The sequence below is a fragment of the Bos mutus genome, chromosome 12, assembly GCF_027580195.1.
Source record: "Bos mutus isolate GX-2022 chromosome 12, NWIPB_WYAK_1.1, whole genome shotgun sequence".
NCBI classification, from domain to species: domain Eukaryota; kingdom Metazoa; phylum Chordata; class Mammalia; order Artiodactyla; family Bovidae; genus Bos; species Bos mutus.
Genome location: NC_091628.1, coordinates 76,652,085 through 76,665,992, shown reverse-complemented (window position 1 = coordinate 76,665,992; position 13,908 = coordinate 76,652,085). Strand labels below are relative to the sequence as shown.

The 13,908-nt window shown below is 39.6% G+C and overlaps 1 long non-coding RNA gene across 2 annotated transcripts; it reads right to left on the bottom strand.

Moving 5' to 3' along the window:
- Window positions 1-10,757: 10,757 nt before the first annotated feature.
- Window positions 10,758-13,146, bottom strand: LOC138990271 (uncharacterized). Of its 2 annotated transcripts, none has more exons than XR_011466392.1 (3): window positions 13,054-13,146; window positions 11,740-11,860; window positions 10,758-11,218 (listed from the first exon to the last, which is right to left on the bottom strand). It is a non-coding gene; the product is annotated as an uncharacterized lncRNA (long non-coding RNA). The 2 variants fall into 2 exon arrangements; XR_011466393.1 differs by having other exon boundaries at window positions 11,740-11,833; window positions 13,054-13,144.
- Window positions 13,147-13,908: the final 762 nt, after the last annotated feature.

The following is a 13,908-nucleotide window of genomic DNA, read 5'->3' as shown; positions in this document are numbered from 1 at the left end:
AGAATCCCAGGGATTGGGGAGCCTCGTGGGCTGCCATCTGTGGGGTCGCACAGAGTCGGACACGACTGAAGCGACTTAGCAGCAGCAGCAGCAGCAGTGGCTCAGTAGTAAAGAATCTGCCTGCCAATGCAGGAGATGCAGGAGGCAGGGGTTCAATCCCTGGATCAGGAAGACCCCCTGGAGTAATGACAAATCACTCCAGTATTCTTACCTGGGAAATTCCATGGACAGAGGAGCCTGGAGGGCTACAGTTCATGGGTCTCAAAGAGTGGGACACGACTGGGTGACTAAGCACAGACACATGCACATATCCTAGATAAAATGCAGTTCTTTCCAAGTGATAGCACTTACAGGAAGTCAGCAGAAGCCAGGGCATAAGACTGATGAAAGAAACACTGACCTGGGGAGGATGTAAAGCTGGAAGGCAGGGTATAAGACTGTTTTACTTAACAGTTTCTATGCATCTTAATCTTTCCTGGTGTATATTTTTGGCATGACTTTGAACTATAGTATTCTTATAGTTCATTGGAGCGGTATCCATTTAGGAAGACTTTATGCATTTTGAGAGGAAAAGAGAAGACTTAGCGAATGTTCTTTGTCAATTGCAGAAAAGGGTCAACTTAAAGAACTGAAGCAGGATATGATGCTGCCTTTTAGAAGTTTTTCCACCTGCAGAAGCATCTCCTACTGATAGAGATGATTCAGCAACTTTAATCTGGGTATAAAAAAGCATTCATAAAATAAATAAAGATAATGTTTTCTCACTGAAAACTTTGTCATTAAAAACAACGACGACAAAACTCTTGTTTTGCAAAGAGCTGTTTCTACCAACTATATGTGTACATATATGCAGATGTATATATATGTATGTGTGTATAGTATTTAGATGTAGATGGATAGATATGTGTGTGCTCAGTTGCTAGAGTCATGTCCAACTCTTTGTGGCCCATAGATTGTAGCCCACCGGGCTCCTCTGTCTATGGGATTTTCCGGGTAAGAATACTGGAGTGAGTCACCATTTCCAATTCTAGGGGATCTTTCAAACCCAAGGATAGCACTCCTGCTTCTTGTTTCTCCTGCATTGGCAGGCAGATTCTTTACCACTGTGCCACCTGGGAGGATAGATAGATATTGAGTTGGTTGAAAAATTTGTTTCAAATTTTGGTAAGATGTTATGGAAAAATCCAAATGAATTTTACAGCCAACTCTTACAGATAGTGTTAATCTCACTCGGAGGTGTTCAGCTTTTGAGACCCCATGGACTGTAGCCCACCAAGCTCTTTATTCCATGGGATTCTCTAGGCAAGAATACTGGAGTGGGTTGCCATTCCTTTCTCCAGAAAATGTATATAATTTCTGTGTTGTTTTATTTTGTTTTGAAAACAGCACCCAAAAGTTTTCTAGGTCAGTACGTTTTTAACATCAAATGAAAGGTAAGATATTTCTAGAAGTATAGGGAAAGGCAAAATTCCAAACTGGAATATTCCATTTAGACCAGACCCAAGTTGGAAAGTTGGGTTGCTAAGATGGGTGTTGCGATATATCCTGGGGACAGCATCCTGCTGCCAATTAGGGAGCAGTTTCCCTGCAGTGCCAGGCCGTTCCTACACCCACGGCTGCCGTCATGTGGCACAGTCTGGCCTCAGTCCTGTGAAGGTGCTCCAACAACAACACGTTGACAAAGACTCTGTGGACAGACATCACACATGCTTCCTTGGATGATACGCATTGTATTCCCACCCTGGAGCTCGTTCAGGGAGAGGAGGCTGGAAGAAAAGGAGGCGGCCATGGCATCCCAGCCGTGCTTCCAGCTCAGCCTGTGTACAAAGAGTCTATGTCGACCAGGGAAGTCTGAAGAAGAGAGTCCCACCCAGATGACTGCAGTGATGCTCTTGGAATCCCTCTCCACTGTGCCATTAATCCCCCAGGAAACATACTGTGAATTTACTTGCTGTACTACAGCTTAGGCACAAAAGTATTTTAGCATGCTTTGAAGACTTGATATTCTCATGGCACCTGGCACTTACACAACCTTTCAGCAAAATATAAAGTAATAAGATCCTGGGTTTAAACAAACGAAAGGACTTTCTGGGTTTAAATAAATGAAATGACTTCTCTTTAAAAATCCAGATTTTCATACCTTATTGACGTTTGAGAAAAGGGACTGAAAGATTGACCAGTTTTCAGGAAAAGACACCCATCCCCCAAATACGATCTTCTGAGATGATTTCTTAATTTTTTATGAGAAATATATTTACCAAACATGTAAGATATGTTTTTCAAAAGCTCATTTACACATGGCAATGCACAGAAATCAATCCCAGTCTCCCAATTCATCCCACCCTCACCGCCACCTTTGTGTCAAGATGTTTGCCTATCCCTGCTTCTCTATTCATGCCCTGCAAATCGGATGCAAGGCTACTGGGAAGCTGCACAAGGAGCTCAGCTTGGTGCTGTGTGATGGCCTAGAGGGGTGGGATGGAGGTGGTTTGGAGGGAGGTCCAAGAGTGAGGGGACGTGTATACACACAGCCGATTCACTTTGTCGTGCTGCAGAAACTAGCATAACATTGTACAGTAACTATGCCCCAAATTTAAAAGAAAAAGCTCATTTAGATATATGCATTCCTGTATATATGAATATATATGTATTCATATGTATACACGTACACATATTTGTGTTTATAGAATGTTTGTCCTCTAGCATTAAATATCAATGACAAAATTTGAAAAATGGTTTTAAAAGCAAAATAAGAAAAAAGAAAGTTATCTCTTTAATAGGCTTTGTGTACTTCTGAAAGAATACATTGGTACTTTACAATAATTGATGTTAATACTAAATAGGGTGTTGCAAGTTTGCAACTGCCTGTTTGGCTAAGATGAATCTCAACATTACACCCAGTAGTAATGTTGATTAAGCAAAAACTGCAGATATATTTTCAGATAGAAAATGCACGTGATTTCTGATAGCTTTGCATAGACCTTTTCTGTAACAATTGGCCTGCTGGCAAATCTAACAAGTCTAAATCTGCAAAACAATTCAGAGTAATGGAAACATGTATTGGCATTTACCTGGGCACCCTTGAACACTGTATGAGTGCAAGTGCAAATCAGTTTTGTAGCAGCAAAACAATTCAGAGTAATGGAAACATGTATTGGCATTTACCTGGGCACCCTTGAACACTGTATGAGTGCAAGTGCAAATCAGTTTTGTAGCACTTATTATGCAATAATCAATAAGAATCTTCCCAACATATGTATGTTCTTACTAACTATTAACAAGAAATGTTGTTTGCTTCATGAACTCAGGCAACGTTTGGCTTCATAAAGCATTGAGATAGTTAGAAGCAAAAGCAGGAAAAAAAAAAACAAACAACTGTGATCCACTGTATATAGCATGCAGAACTTTTAGTTATGCCTTAAGATCTACCATGACATTCCTCAGTGTGTAACAACAGGAAAAAGGGAAAACGTTTTTCTGAAGGCCCCCTTTCCCATACAAGACTCTGAGTTTTCTGTCTCACTTAATAAGTGGCCAGGCATGTACACACCCAAATGAAGATAGCTTTACGAAATGGTGCTCCCATGAACCTCTTCCAAAAGAAAACACCTCAGTTAAGCCCCAGTGTGGCAGGCAGAGTGTTTTGCAATGTCTCTGCTTGAATCCCTACCTGCACAGCTGCGCTCACCTGTATCTCTTACAACATCTGGTGATTTCTGTGCAAAGCATTCGGCACTGGTGGGCAGGTTTATGCGGAGGGTGTTCTGAAGTAACCACACAAAGGGATCCCTGGCTGATTTATTTCAACCCCTCCTCTGATTCTCCTTTAGCAAGTATAAATTTATGCTAGAATAACTTCATGCAAATAAAATTCGTTCTTCATTGGGAGAGTTTTATATGTAGAAGGAATAGAGGAAAAGGAGAGTTTGAATGGACATCCCCTCCAGGTTTAAAAAAAAAAAAATCTTGAATTAAAGGTTGTTCAGCAATGCACATGAAAAAAGGTCTTTTATATGCACATATATGTTCATCTATACTAAAATCTCACTGAAAAAAAAGTGAGAGAGAAATTGTAAATATACCAGTGAGTGTAACTATTCCACGAGGTTTATATTGTATGATACTGGTCAACAACATTTCCAAGCATCATTTCCTTTCATCCTAAGGAATAATATAATTCTTGACAACAATCTTTCTCCTTATCCCTTATTCCTTTACCCCATCTTAGTCTATGGAACCAACCAGCTGGAATTAATGCGCAAACAAAAACGAGACCACAGTGCTGCGTGTCCCCGTGCAGATTCTAGTGACTCCATTCACATAATCCGCCCGGTAGATGCTGCCTCATTATGAATATAAATGCAGTTGTGGAAGAATGAAAGTTACACATTAGTGGAATAATTTTCATTGGTATACATTCGCCAAGATTATGATATTTGAAACCACAATAATCACCTTCACTGCCTTCTTGTCGTCATAAAGCGAGAAAAGTGGGTAAAGAAAAAGACGTTTTGTTTCCTTAGACAGTTGAGCTCTTTCCTCATACAGTTTGGAAGGTTGGGAATGTTTTGTAGCAATATTCAAGTACTGTGACATCATGCAGACACTGCAACATTTTACACCCAGACACACAAGATCCATATGTTTTTTTGTATAGGACGTGCCATATATCATACCCTTTCCAGAGAAATCCACACTGGGAACACCCCAGTTAAGAATTAAATGATATAGAATTGAACCCCAATTTTTTTCAGCCCATTTCTTATTGCTCAAAAGGTTAACTATTTAGAGGAACACAAATCAGGCTTGTGTAATAGCTTGTTCTTATTGCTCCTCTTTTAACAAAAGCATGTTCAGAAACAGGAAAAGGGGGAAAAAACTTTAATGAAGAAAATCTGTGCTGAGAAAAGACCAGAGAGCCAATGAAAAGCCTCACTTAATTGACAAGCAGCTGCCTTAGCTTTGAAAGCATTTATTCAAGATTTTTTTTTTTTTTTTTTTGGCTCTCCGAGTAAGCTGGAGAGGAGCTCTACAGACTCATATTTTCTGTGGTAAATCAAGGTGCAGAGACATTAACCATGAGAACGATTTTAAATCATCCATTTCATGAATTAAATATGGGAAATAATACCCCATTGTTGAAAAGGTTCCAAAAAAAGAAAACAGAGTCTGCAGCTTCGTTTGAATTGAAAAGGAAGTTCTGGAATTGACCTTGTAATTTGCTTTTCTGAATGTGGAGTTTATGCTACTCTCTCATTTGAGATATTAACCCCCCTTGCTTCCAAAGACAAGCCTTGAAGCTCTCAGAATTTAAATTCACGAAAGTAATGGAACCATCAAAGTTTCTTAAAGATTGTTGCTAAGACAAAAAACTAAAAAGCTGAATTGTTATAAAAATTATATATTTTTGTTCAACCACAAAGTTATCATTGTTTTTGTTAAACACTTGGGATTTAAGATACAGAAATTTTCTTATTTTAATCGCAATCACATATTCTTCTTAAGGACATATATTTCTCAATTTTTTCAGAAAGTTGTTCATTAAAGCAAAATTTAATCATAATGTTTCAGAAATAGCAAGTGAAATTCTTTGGAAAATGATATTAAAATTCATTGGTTCTCACTTACAACTTTTTCCATAATATTGTCTAGCAGTATATTGTGAAAATGATAGATGACACTTCTTGGCTCTTAAAGGCATCAGCTAATAAATGCAGGAAAAATATTTTTTATGTGGTGTTTGCATATACATAGATATAGAAACTATATAATATAGATGACATATATTTACATGTGATAAATTAAAAGGAAAGCTCAATTTTTTACTTTTTGGTGCAATGAGTCACAATTAATTGGTCAAATCATTTAAGCATAAAAAAACTAGGTTTGGTTGATTTAGACTTGGTTAGAGATTAATATATAAGTGATCAAATTGTAAGAAAGACAAAATTAAAAAATAAAACTAATTCATACTCTATCTATTTGAAGAACACTAAAAAACCTCAGCAGTGCTAAATCCAGGCCGATTATTCTGTATGTGGATCAATTTCTTTAAACGCTGTTCTATAAGGCAACTTATGTCCCCTCTAAAAAAAAAAGCAGAGGTTGATAAATATTTGCATAGCTATTGAAATGGAAAAATAAACTGTAGGAAGTGGCATGTATCACATGTGTTTTCTTAAACTTCAACGTGGTGTCTTCATTTTGAAATACATAAACATCTAAGAAGAAGAAGTAAAATAACAGAACCTAGAGATCTGCTTCTAAATTAAAACAGGAAGTAGCTGCTTGATAATAAATCCATGGCCTATAGCATTTTGTTTAATGTGACTGCAGCAATCTCTATGGAAACAAAAGAGAGGTGCCTCTGAATCAGATAATTTAATCTGTTTTAGAAAGGGTACGAGAAGTATTCAGTTATTTAAGGAAATGCCTTTGTCCTCTCACTCTGGGCCGCTGACATCATCGTTTTATCAATTTAATTACCCCTAACTGCACTCAATAATGCCCCTTCCTCTCCTCAGTAAGCAACTGATGTATGCCATCTGTCTACCCAAAGGAATAACAGTTGTGTGATTATTTTACTGAGCTTAGCGTATTTTCTTAGTTTAAATGGTGGCATTTCTGGAATACTGTACTTACTTTCTCCCTGGCCAAAGAAATAGGTGGAAAGTGAATAAAAATTGGACATGAATTTTAGCAAACTCGGGGAGACAGTGAAAGGCAGGGAAGCCTGTTGTGCTGCAGTCCATGGGGTCACAAAGAGTCAGACACGACTCAGTGACTGAACAATGAACCGCAGTAAGAGTTTTGCTCAGCGGGGAGGAGCCTCCAGATTTGGATGGTAAGTGTGTTTTCACCTGTGGTTCTCAGAATGCTCTTGAACGAGTCGTATCTATAGTCTAACTCATATCAGTACCCGTGTTTTGGTCTACTTGGTGCCTGTGTGTGCAGGTATGTGTGAGCACACGGGAGTGTACTCAAGGGAGTGGAGCACAATGGGAGAGTGATTGAGTGAAAGAGAAATGTAGCCCATCATAGAGAAAGAACAAGATACCAAGGGGAGAGAAAGAGATAGAGAAAACCATAAGACAAGCACACGGAATGAGTAGATGACAAAGAAAGACGGACACCTGCCTTTGCACAGGCACACACACCCCTACACACACACACACATTCACACATCAACAACAACAAAAAACTCAGGGTTCTTTTCTGGGTTAGAATTATGTGTGTACAATGACATACCTAAGGTATAGTTTCAGAAAATGTTAATTTTATAATTAGCTGTGGAATGCTAAGGATTAATCCCTCACTATGTCTAGTGAGGCCATTCCTAAGTCAGATTAATACAATGACTGCTGCTGCTGCTGCTGCTAAGTTGCTTCCGTCGTGTCCGACTCTGTGCGACCCCATAGACGGCAGCCCACCAGGCTCCTCCGTCCACAGGGTTCTCCAGGCAAGAACACTGGAGTGGGTTTCCTTTTCCTTCTCCAAATATAATGACAGGCATTGGTTTTTTAAGATCTGAAGCACTATACCACCTCAAAACAGAAGGGTGGATCCATCCTCGCCATTTTGGCCACTCACTGGTGCCTGGGGCTTATAATGGAGACCTGCTCTGATTCTCCACAGGTAGCCCTTCTGTAGAGCAACACACCCAGACAAAGCCAGTATCCCCTTCCCTTTTACCCTGTGCTGAAGGCGCCCAGGACCCCAGCATTCCCTGACACAAGGTCCAAGCCCACTTCCAGACCCAGAGTCTCTGTCCTAAATCCATCCTCTCAAGGGCAGACCACGTCATGTCTGCGCTTCACAGGCCCATCATCCCAAGAGTGTCTACACACGGCTGGGGTGGGGTGTGTCACGGTGCAGAGGAGAGCGGCAGGTGGGAAGAGAGGGTGTAGGGAAGGTCTCCAGATGGGGCAGGCTGACTCACTGCCCTGTTCCTCTCATGTTCCTCGGAGAACTCCCAGGATTCCCGCATGCAACTTGTGTAACCAACCCTCTGGATCCTAACAAGGACTTCCCTGTCAAGGTGGGATGGTGGAACACCTCTTATGCAGAGTGGGAACACTTAATGCAGACCTTAGAATATGTGGACACATGAAGGGTGGGCTTGCTTGGCTGAAATGTGGGTGGTGGGTCTGATCTAGGGAGCTTAACAAAATGCCACACCAAGCATCCTTCCAGATCAATGACTTCAGAATATTTTGGGGTAGGAGGAGTCTTCTTGGCAGCTTAGTGGAGAAAGACTGATTTAAAAAGCTGGCTAAGTCATTCCTTGCAACTACCCACTCATTGAGGAGGGGAAAAAAAATCATAACTCATACCTACTTTTTAGTCCCCTGACATTAGAACCTGAGGAACAGATTAATAAACTTACATTTTTTTAAATAAGAGATCCACTGACCAATGTAAACCAGATATTTTTTCACACTGTGGTAAATCTGAACCTATTAAGGAAAGGGAAATAGTATTAATATTGAACATGGCTTGCTTAATTTAATTTCACAATAGAAGACACCACTTTAAAACAAAAGACACCCACACTGAACCAGCCCTCGCATTGTTCTGTAAAAGCCACCACTCCATTTGGGGGAAAAAAAAAACAGTTCACACTATTTCTCAGCAAGTGAGACTCCTAAGGAGAGAAAAAAAGGATCATCATCTCAATGACTAATTAATTTTCAAAAATATTGTTATGCAGACAACAGCTCCACTCTAATGCTATGCTCAGCCTCAAATTGGGAAATTTCCTGGCAATAGAAAAGCTAGAAATTGCAGTAAAGGGGAAAAAAAAGTAAAATATTCAGTTTAAGAAGTAATATCTTTAACACAATGCTCATCGGTGGCTATGTCAATGAAAAGGATGAAGTTACTTTTTAGCACTTTCGAAACACCGGTACAGGAAAAATGAGTATTTTTGGTGACTAACTTATGAATTGCAACCATATTATTTTTCTTGGAATCGTGTCTTCCCTAATTGAGTTATTTGCATTTGGAAGTCACTTTGAATCATCATATTCTCTGTGATCATTTGTGAAGAAGATAACAAACAATCTATTTGGAACATATTCAGTCATCCCAATTAGGAGAAGCCAGGAACTTCCTCAGAAAACATGAGGCCAGGTGACTGTTGAAAAGCTTCTCTTGCTCTGGCCTGTGGAAAATAAACTTGATGATCTAATCATACTTCTTCCTTTCAAATATCCATTATGTCAACATGAATAATTATTTTTCCCGAATAATGATCTCAGGAGTTAATATCCATGTTAAGGTTTTAATCTGTGTTGGCAAAATGATGGGTTTTAGTGCCTCCTGTCCTGGAGATGCTATAAGATGGATTTCGTGAAAGTCTTGATTCATCACTCCTTACATCAAGCAGATTATCCCCCAGATGGAGACATGAGGAATCCCCGTGATGTCATTCACAGTGAATTTTGGTCGTACACGAGTCTTGAATTTCCTGTGTGTGTGTGTATGCAGTTAGTCGCTCTGTCGTGTCCAATTTTTTGTGATCCCATTGAATATAGCCTGCCAGTCTCCTCTGTCCAGGGAACTCTCCAGGCAAGAATAGTGGAGTGGGTTGCCATTTCCTTCTCCAGGGAATTTTCCTGACCCAGGGATAGGAATCAGGGGTCGAACCAAGGTCTCTTGCATTGCAGGGAGATATTTTGCCATCAGAGCTACCTGGGAAGCCCTGAATTCCCCATAGTTGATTGATATTTCACTTGCTTAATTTTTCTACGACAAGGCTGAACTTGGCACTTCTATTTTCTGATCCTTTGGACAGGCACATAGTCCTGCCCTTATTTAAAGTTGGTGTTCAATTCACTGATTTTGTCATTAAAATTGTTGGTTCTTTAGCTCCTAATTATGGGCTTCCCTAGTGGCTCAGTGGTGAAGAATTCACCTGAAGAAGACACAGGAGACTCAGGTTCTACCCCTGGGTTGGGGAGATCTCCTGGAGAAGGAAATGGCAACCCACTCCAGTATTCTTGCCTGGAGAGTATCATGGACAAAGGATCCTGGTGGGCTACAGTCCTTGGGGCCACAAAGAGCTGGACAGGACTGGAGGGACTGAGCAGACAGCTCACAATTAGGCCGATTAAATGTTACAGACATTACAATTGTCTGCAGAGCCTCTTTCATTGTTGAACCTCTTTTTAAATTTTATTTTTCCTCTTGATCAGTTATTTCTCCCTCCCTCCTTTCCTTCTTTCTTTCCTGTTGACCTTTCTTTTTCATTCATCCTAATTGATTTATGATATGTTTCCTTTCTGTACTGAAACTCCTAGAAAAGGACAGCTTTTCTATATTATTCACAATTGTATCATCACCATCTATAATTGTGTTTGGTACATAAAAATAAAAATTTTTAAAAGCTGTTTGTACAAATGACTGAAAGAAAATTTATAGATAATCTTTCTGCGTACAATGATATGCTAAATGCAGATCACAAAGACTAATGTTACATATGACAATAAATGTAAAAACATAAAATAGTCATTTTTTTACTAGGTAAATCTATTTGGGCAAGCAAAAAGTAATCTGAAAATATCACAAAAACCTATAAGCATAGGGATGTTCCTCAAATATTATTTATAATGCTGAGTTTTTAGAAAATATTGGTAAACAATTGTTAATTGTTAAACTACATCAGGATATCAACTTTGGCAAAGAATGTTTTGCATTCATCAAAATTATACTTACAGATGAGTTAAAATAATGTAGAAAGGGGCCTGCTTTTCTGGTTATGTGAAGAAAACAGAGCATACACATTTATTTACTGAATGACAACAAATATTAGCAAAATTTTGCAAAGAGAAAGAGGTTTGATAGCATTAAAGAAAATGTAGATGGAAGATTTTTGTGTGTATGCGTTTTTATCATTTTTTAAGAGACCACAGAATTTTTGAGTAATTTTCCATGTATTATATACATATATATACTAATTTTCAAGTCTAAAAGTTAAGTGAAAAAAATTATTTTAGAGATGGAATGGAATCAATGACCCTTCTAGTGATGTGTGTGTGTGCTCAGTCATGTCCAGCTCATGGACTATAGCCCGCCAGACTCCTCTGTCCATGGGATTCTCCAGGCAAGAATGCTGGAGTGGGTTGCCATTTCTTATTCCAAGAGATCTTCCCGACCCAGAGATCCCAGTCTCCTGCATCTCTTACATTGGCAGGCGGATTCTTTACCACTGGGCTACCTGGGAATACAGTAAAAGAATAGTTCAAATTCAAGGTGAAGTTGGATTTTCCATTCATTGGAAGATAGTAGAATGAAGATCACTAAATTTGAACATAGCCTGTTAGTCACTTTGGATTGAAAAGTGAAAGGAAAATCATATTTATAAAGCTAAAATCCTAAAAATTTAGACCAGCAGTCTCCACACTGTAAGTGTTTTGCTCGTTTAGTTATATTTTCTTTTAAAGCACAAATAGCAATTTGGTGTTTCAGATAAGAATTTGGAGGCCTTTAAAGACTATGTTTGCAATGTTTCCAAATTTAGCAGGTGTGAAGCAGAAAATTAATTCTACATGTTAATTAAACCAAAGTCTAGGTTCTTGAGCATTATTGTCTAATATGCTTCGTCTTAATCCACATGTAACTGGGGAAAGGATTGGGTCAGGTTCGTGTGAACAGAGGAGCAATGTCATCACTCTGTTCCAACGTCTCAAAGGTTAGTAGGAGAGGCTGCTTTTACTAAAGCAGGATTTGAAAACTCACCTGCCATGACTTGGCACCAAGATCAGAGGGACTTCTCACTCCTCCAGAACAGGCAATGAACCTTCATTATTCACATGCTGCTTCTCATCAAACCCTGATAAGAATATAGGCTTTCATGTCCCTGTTGAAAGTAACCACAAAGAATCCATCTCCAACTACTTCTAGTTTGTTTTAACAATGACTTGGCTTTATCCGTGCCCTAAGTTCCCCTAAATCATTGTGGTTTTGCTGTAGTCCCTTGACAAGAATATATCGAGAAGAAAAATGGCAAGAGATGAGACTGGGAAAAAAAAAAGATCAGAGGTTCATTCATAAAGAACTATAAATGCCCTTTCAAAGTAGTTCATCTTAATCATGGAGAAATCAAGAAAAACCAGTGACTCACGGGCAGTGGGAGGTGAGAGAGGCAAAGCCCATGTTTCACGAGACCTTCTGTGGCCACATTAAGAAACACAGGGTGGGTGGGAGGGGTCCAAAGAGAGAAGCCCAGGAGGAAGAAACACCTCAGTGTTCTAGCAACAGAATAAACCGTGAGCAGCTGCTTACATGCTGTGTGTCACAGAATCCCTCTGCTTGAATCATCAATTTCATGACTTTCTTAGGGACTGTACCTACTTTCTTTTACAGCCATCCCCATTTTTCTCTCATGTATATATATAAGACCAGAAGAAAGTCACTAGATAAATAACTAAATGAATTCTAAAGTTCTAGAATTTTGAACAAGTTCCCTGGCACTCCAGTTAAGACTCTGTTCTCAGTGCAGGGCCATGGGTTCAATCCCTGGCCAGGGAACTAAGATACTGCATGCTGCTCAGTGTGGCCTAAAGCATTAAAAAAATAATAATAAAATTCTAGAATTGTATACATTTTAGAATGCTTCTTTTTTAAGCAAAGAAGTTGAAGGTATCTTAAGATATGCCGAATGGCTGGTTGCATTAGATACTAAGGCAATATCCAATGCATGATGGAATATAGATGCATATCTGTCTATTATCTATCTATCTATATTTACACTAGAGATTTTCAGGTTTATCACAAGTTGAATCACTGTGGTTTACTTTTCAAATACACATAAAGAATTTCAATTACCTGCGAAATTAAAGTTCTTACCTTCGTACTTAAAAACCATGATATGCCACTGCCCCCATAATACAAAACTCTCTATGAAAGCACACCAGCCTCCCTGAGTTTACTAAAAAAGCCACACTCACTCATTTTCCCCTTTTCCTCTCTCTCCATATCTACACCTTTCAGTCTAATCCCTAACGTCTAAAGCATTCTTAGTTCCAGTGTTTGATTTCATGTTTCTGGTACCTCGTATTCTGGCTCCCACGGAGAACTGCGTCCCACATTCTGCACGTGTTGCAGTCATGGAAGCTACCACAAAGCACTTGTACTGTGTTTCTTACTGTGCTTTGAAAGTCTGCAGTGTGGAAATTTCTGTCCCTGTATGGAAATTCAGGTTGATGGCTTTCCAAGCCTTATTTGGCAAAAGTTCCTTTGATCGCTGTCAGAAACATTGACAAATACCTTAGGCTTCCCTGGTGACTCAGTGGTAAAGAAGCTTCCTTTCAATGCATTAGACGGGGTTGGATCCCTGATCTGGAAAGATCCCACATGCTGCGCAGCCACTAAGCTCAAGAGCCACTACTGAGCCTGTGCTCTAGAGCCCACCTGCTCTGCGACAAGAGAAGCCACTGCCATGAGAGGCCTGGGCCCTGCAGCTGGAGAGGACCCCCCACTCCCTGCAACTAGAGAAAAGTTCCCTGCGCTCTTCACTGCGACAACAATGCAGTGCAACCAAAATAAATGAGAAATAAAATTATATGAAAAAGTCTCAAATTGGTGCTTAGAATGTTCGCTCCCATGAACTAGTCATTTTTTTAGATTTCTTTCCCTGTAGAAGATACTGCACTTCTCCCACTCCAGCTTTCTCTGGGCTGGCTCCCTGAAGTCTGGGGTAAAGCAAAGGACTGATGTGTGAAGGGTTGGGCAGCTCTATGCAAGATTGATGGGAAGAAAGAATGGAGCATGATAAAAATATTGAAAGGACAACCCACTCCCTAGAATTCTGTTGCAAAAATCTAGCTATGAGTAAAGGTCGATGCCAGCAGCAGGGAGATAGCAGGAGATAGAATGTTAAAGCTAGGATTGCAACTCCTCATGTTA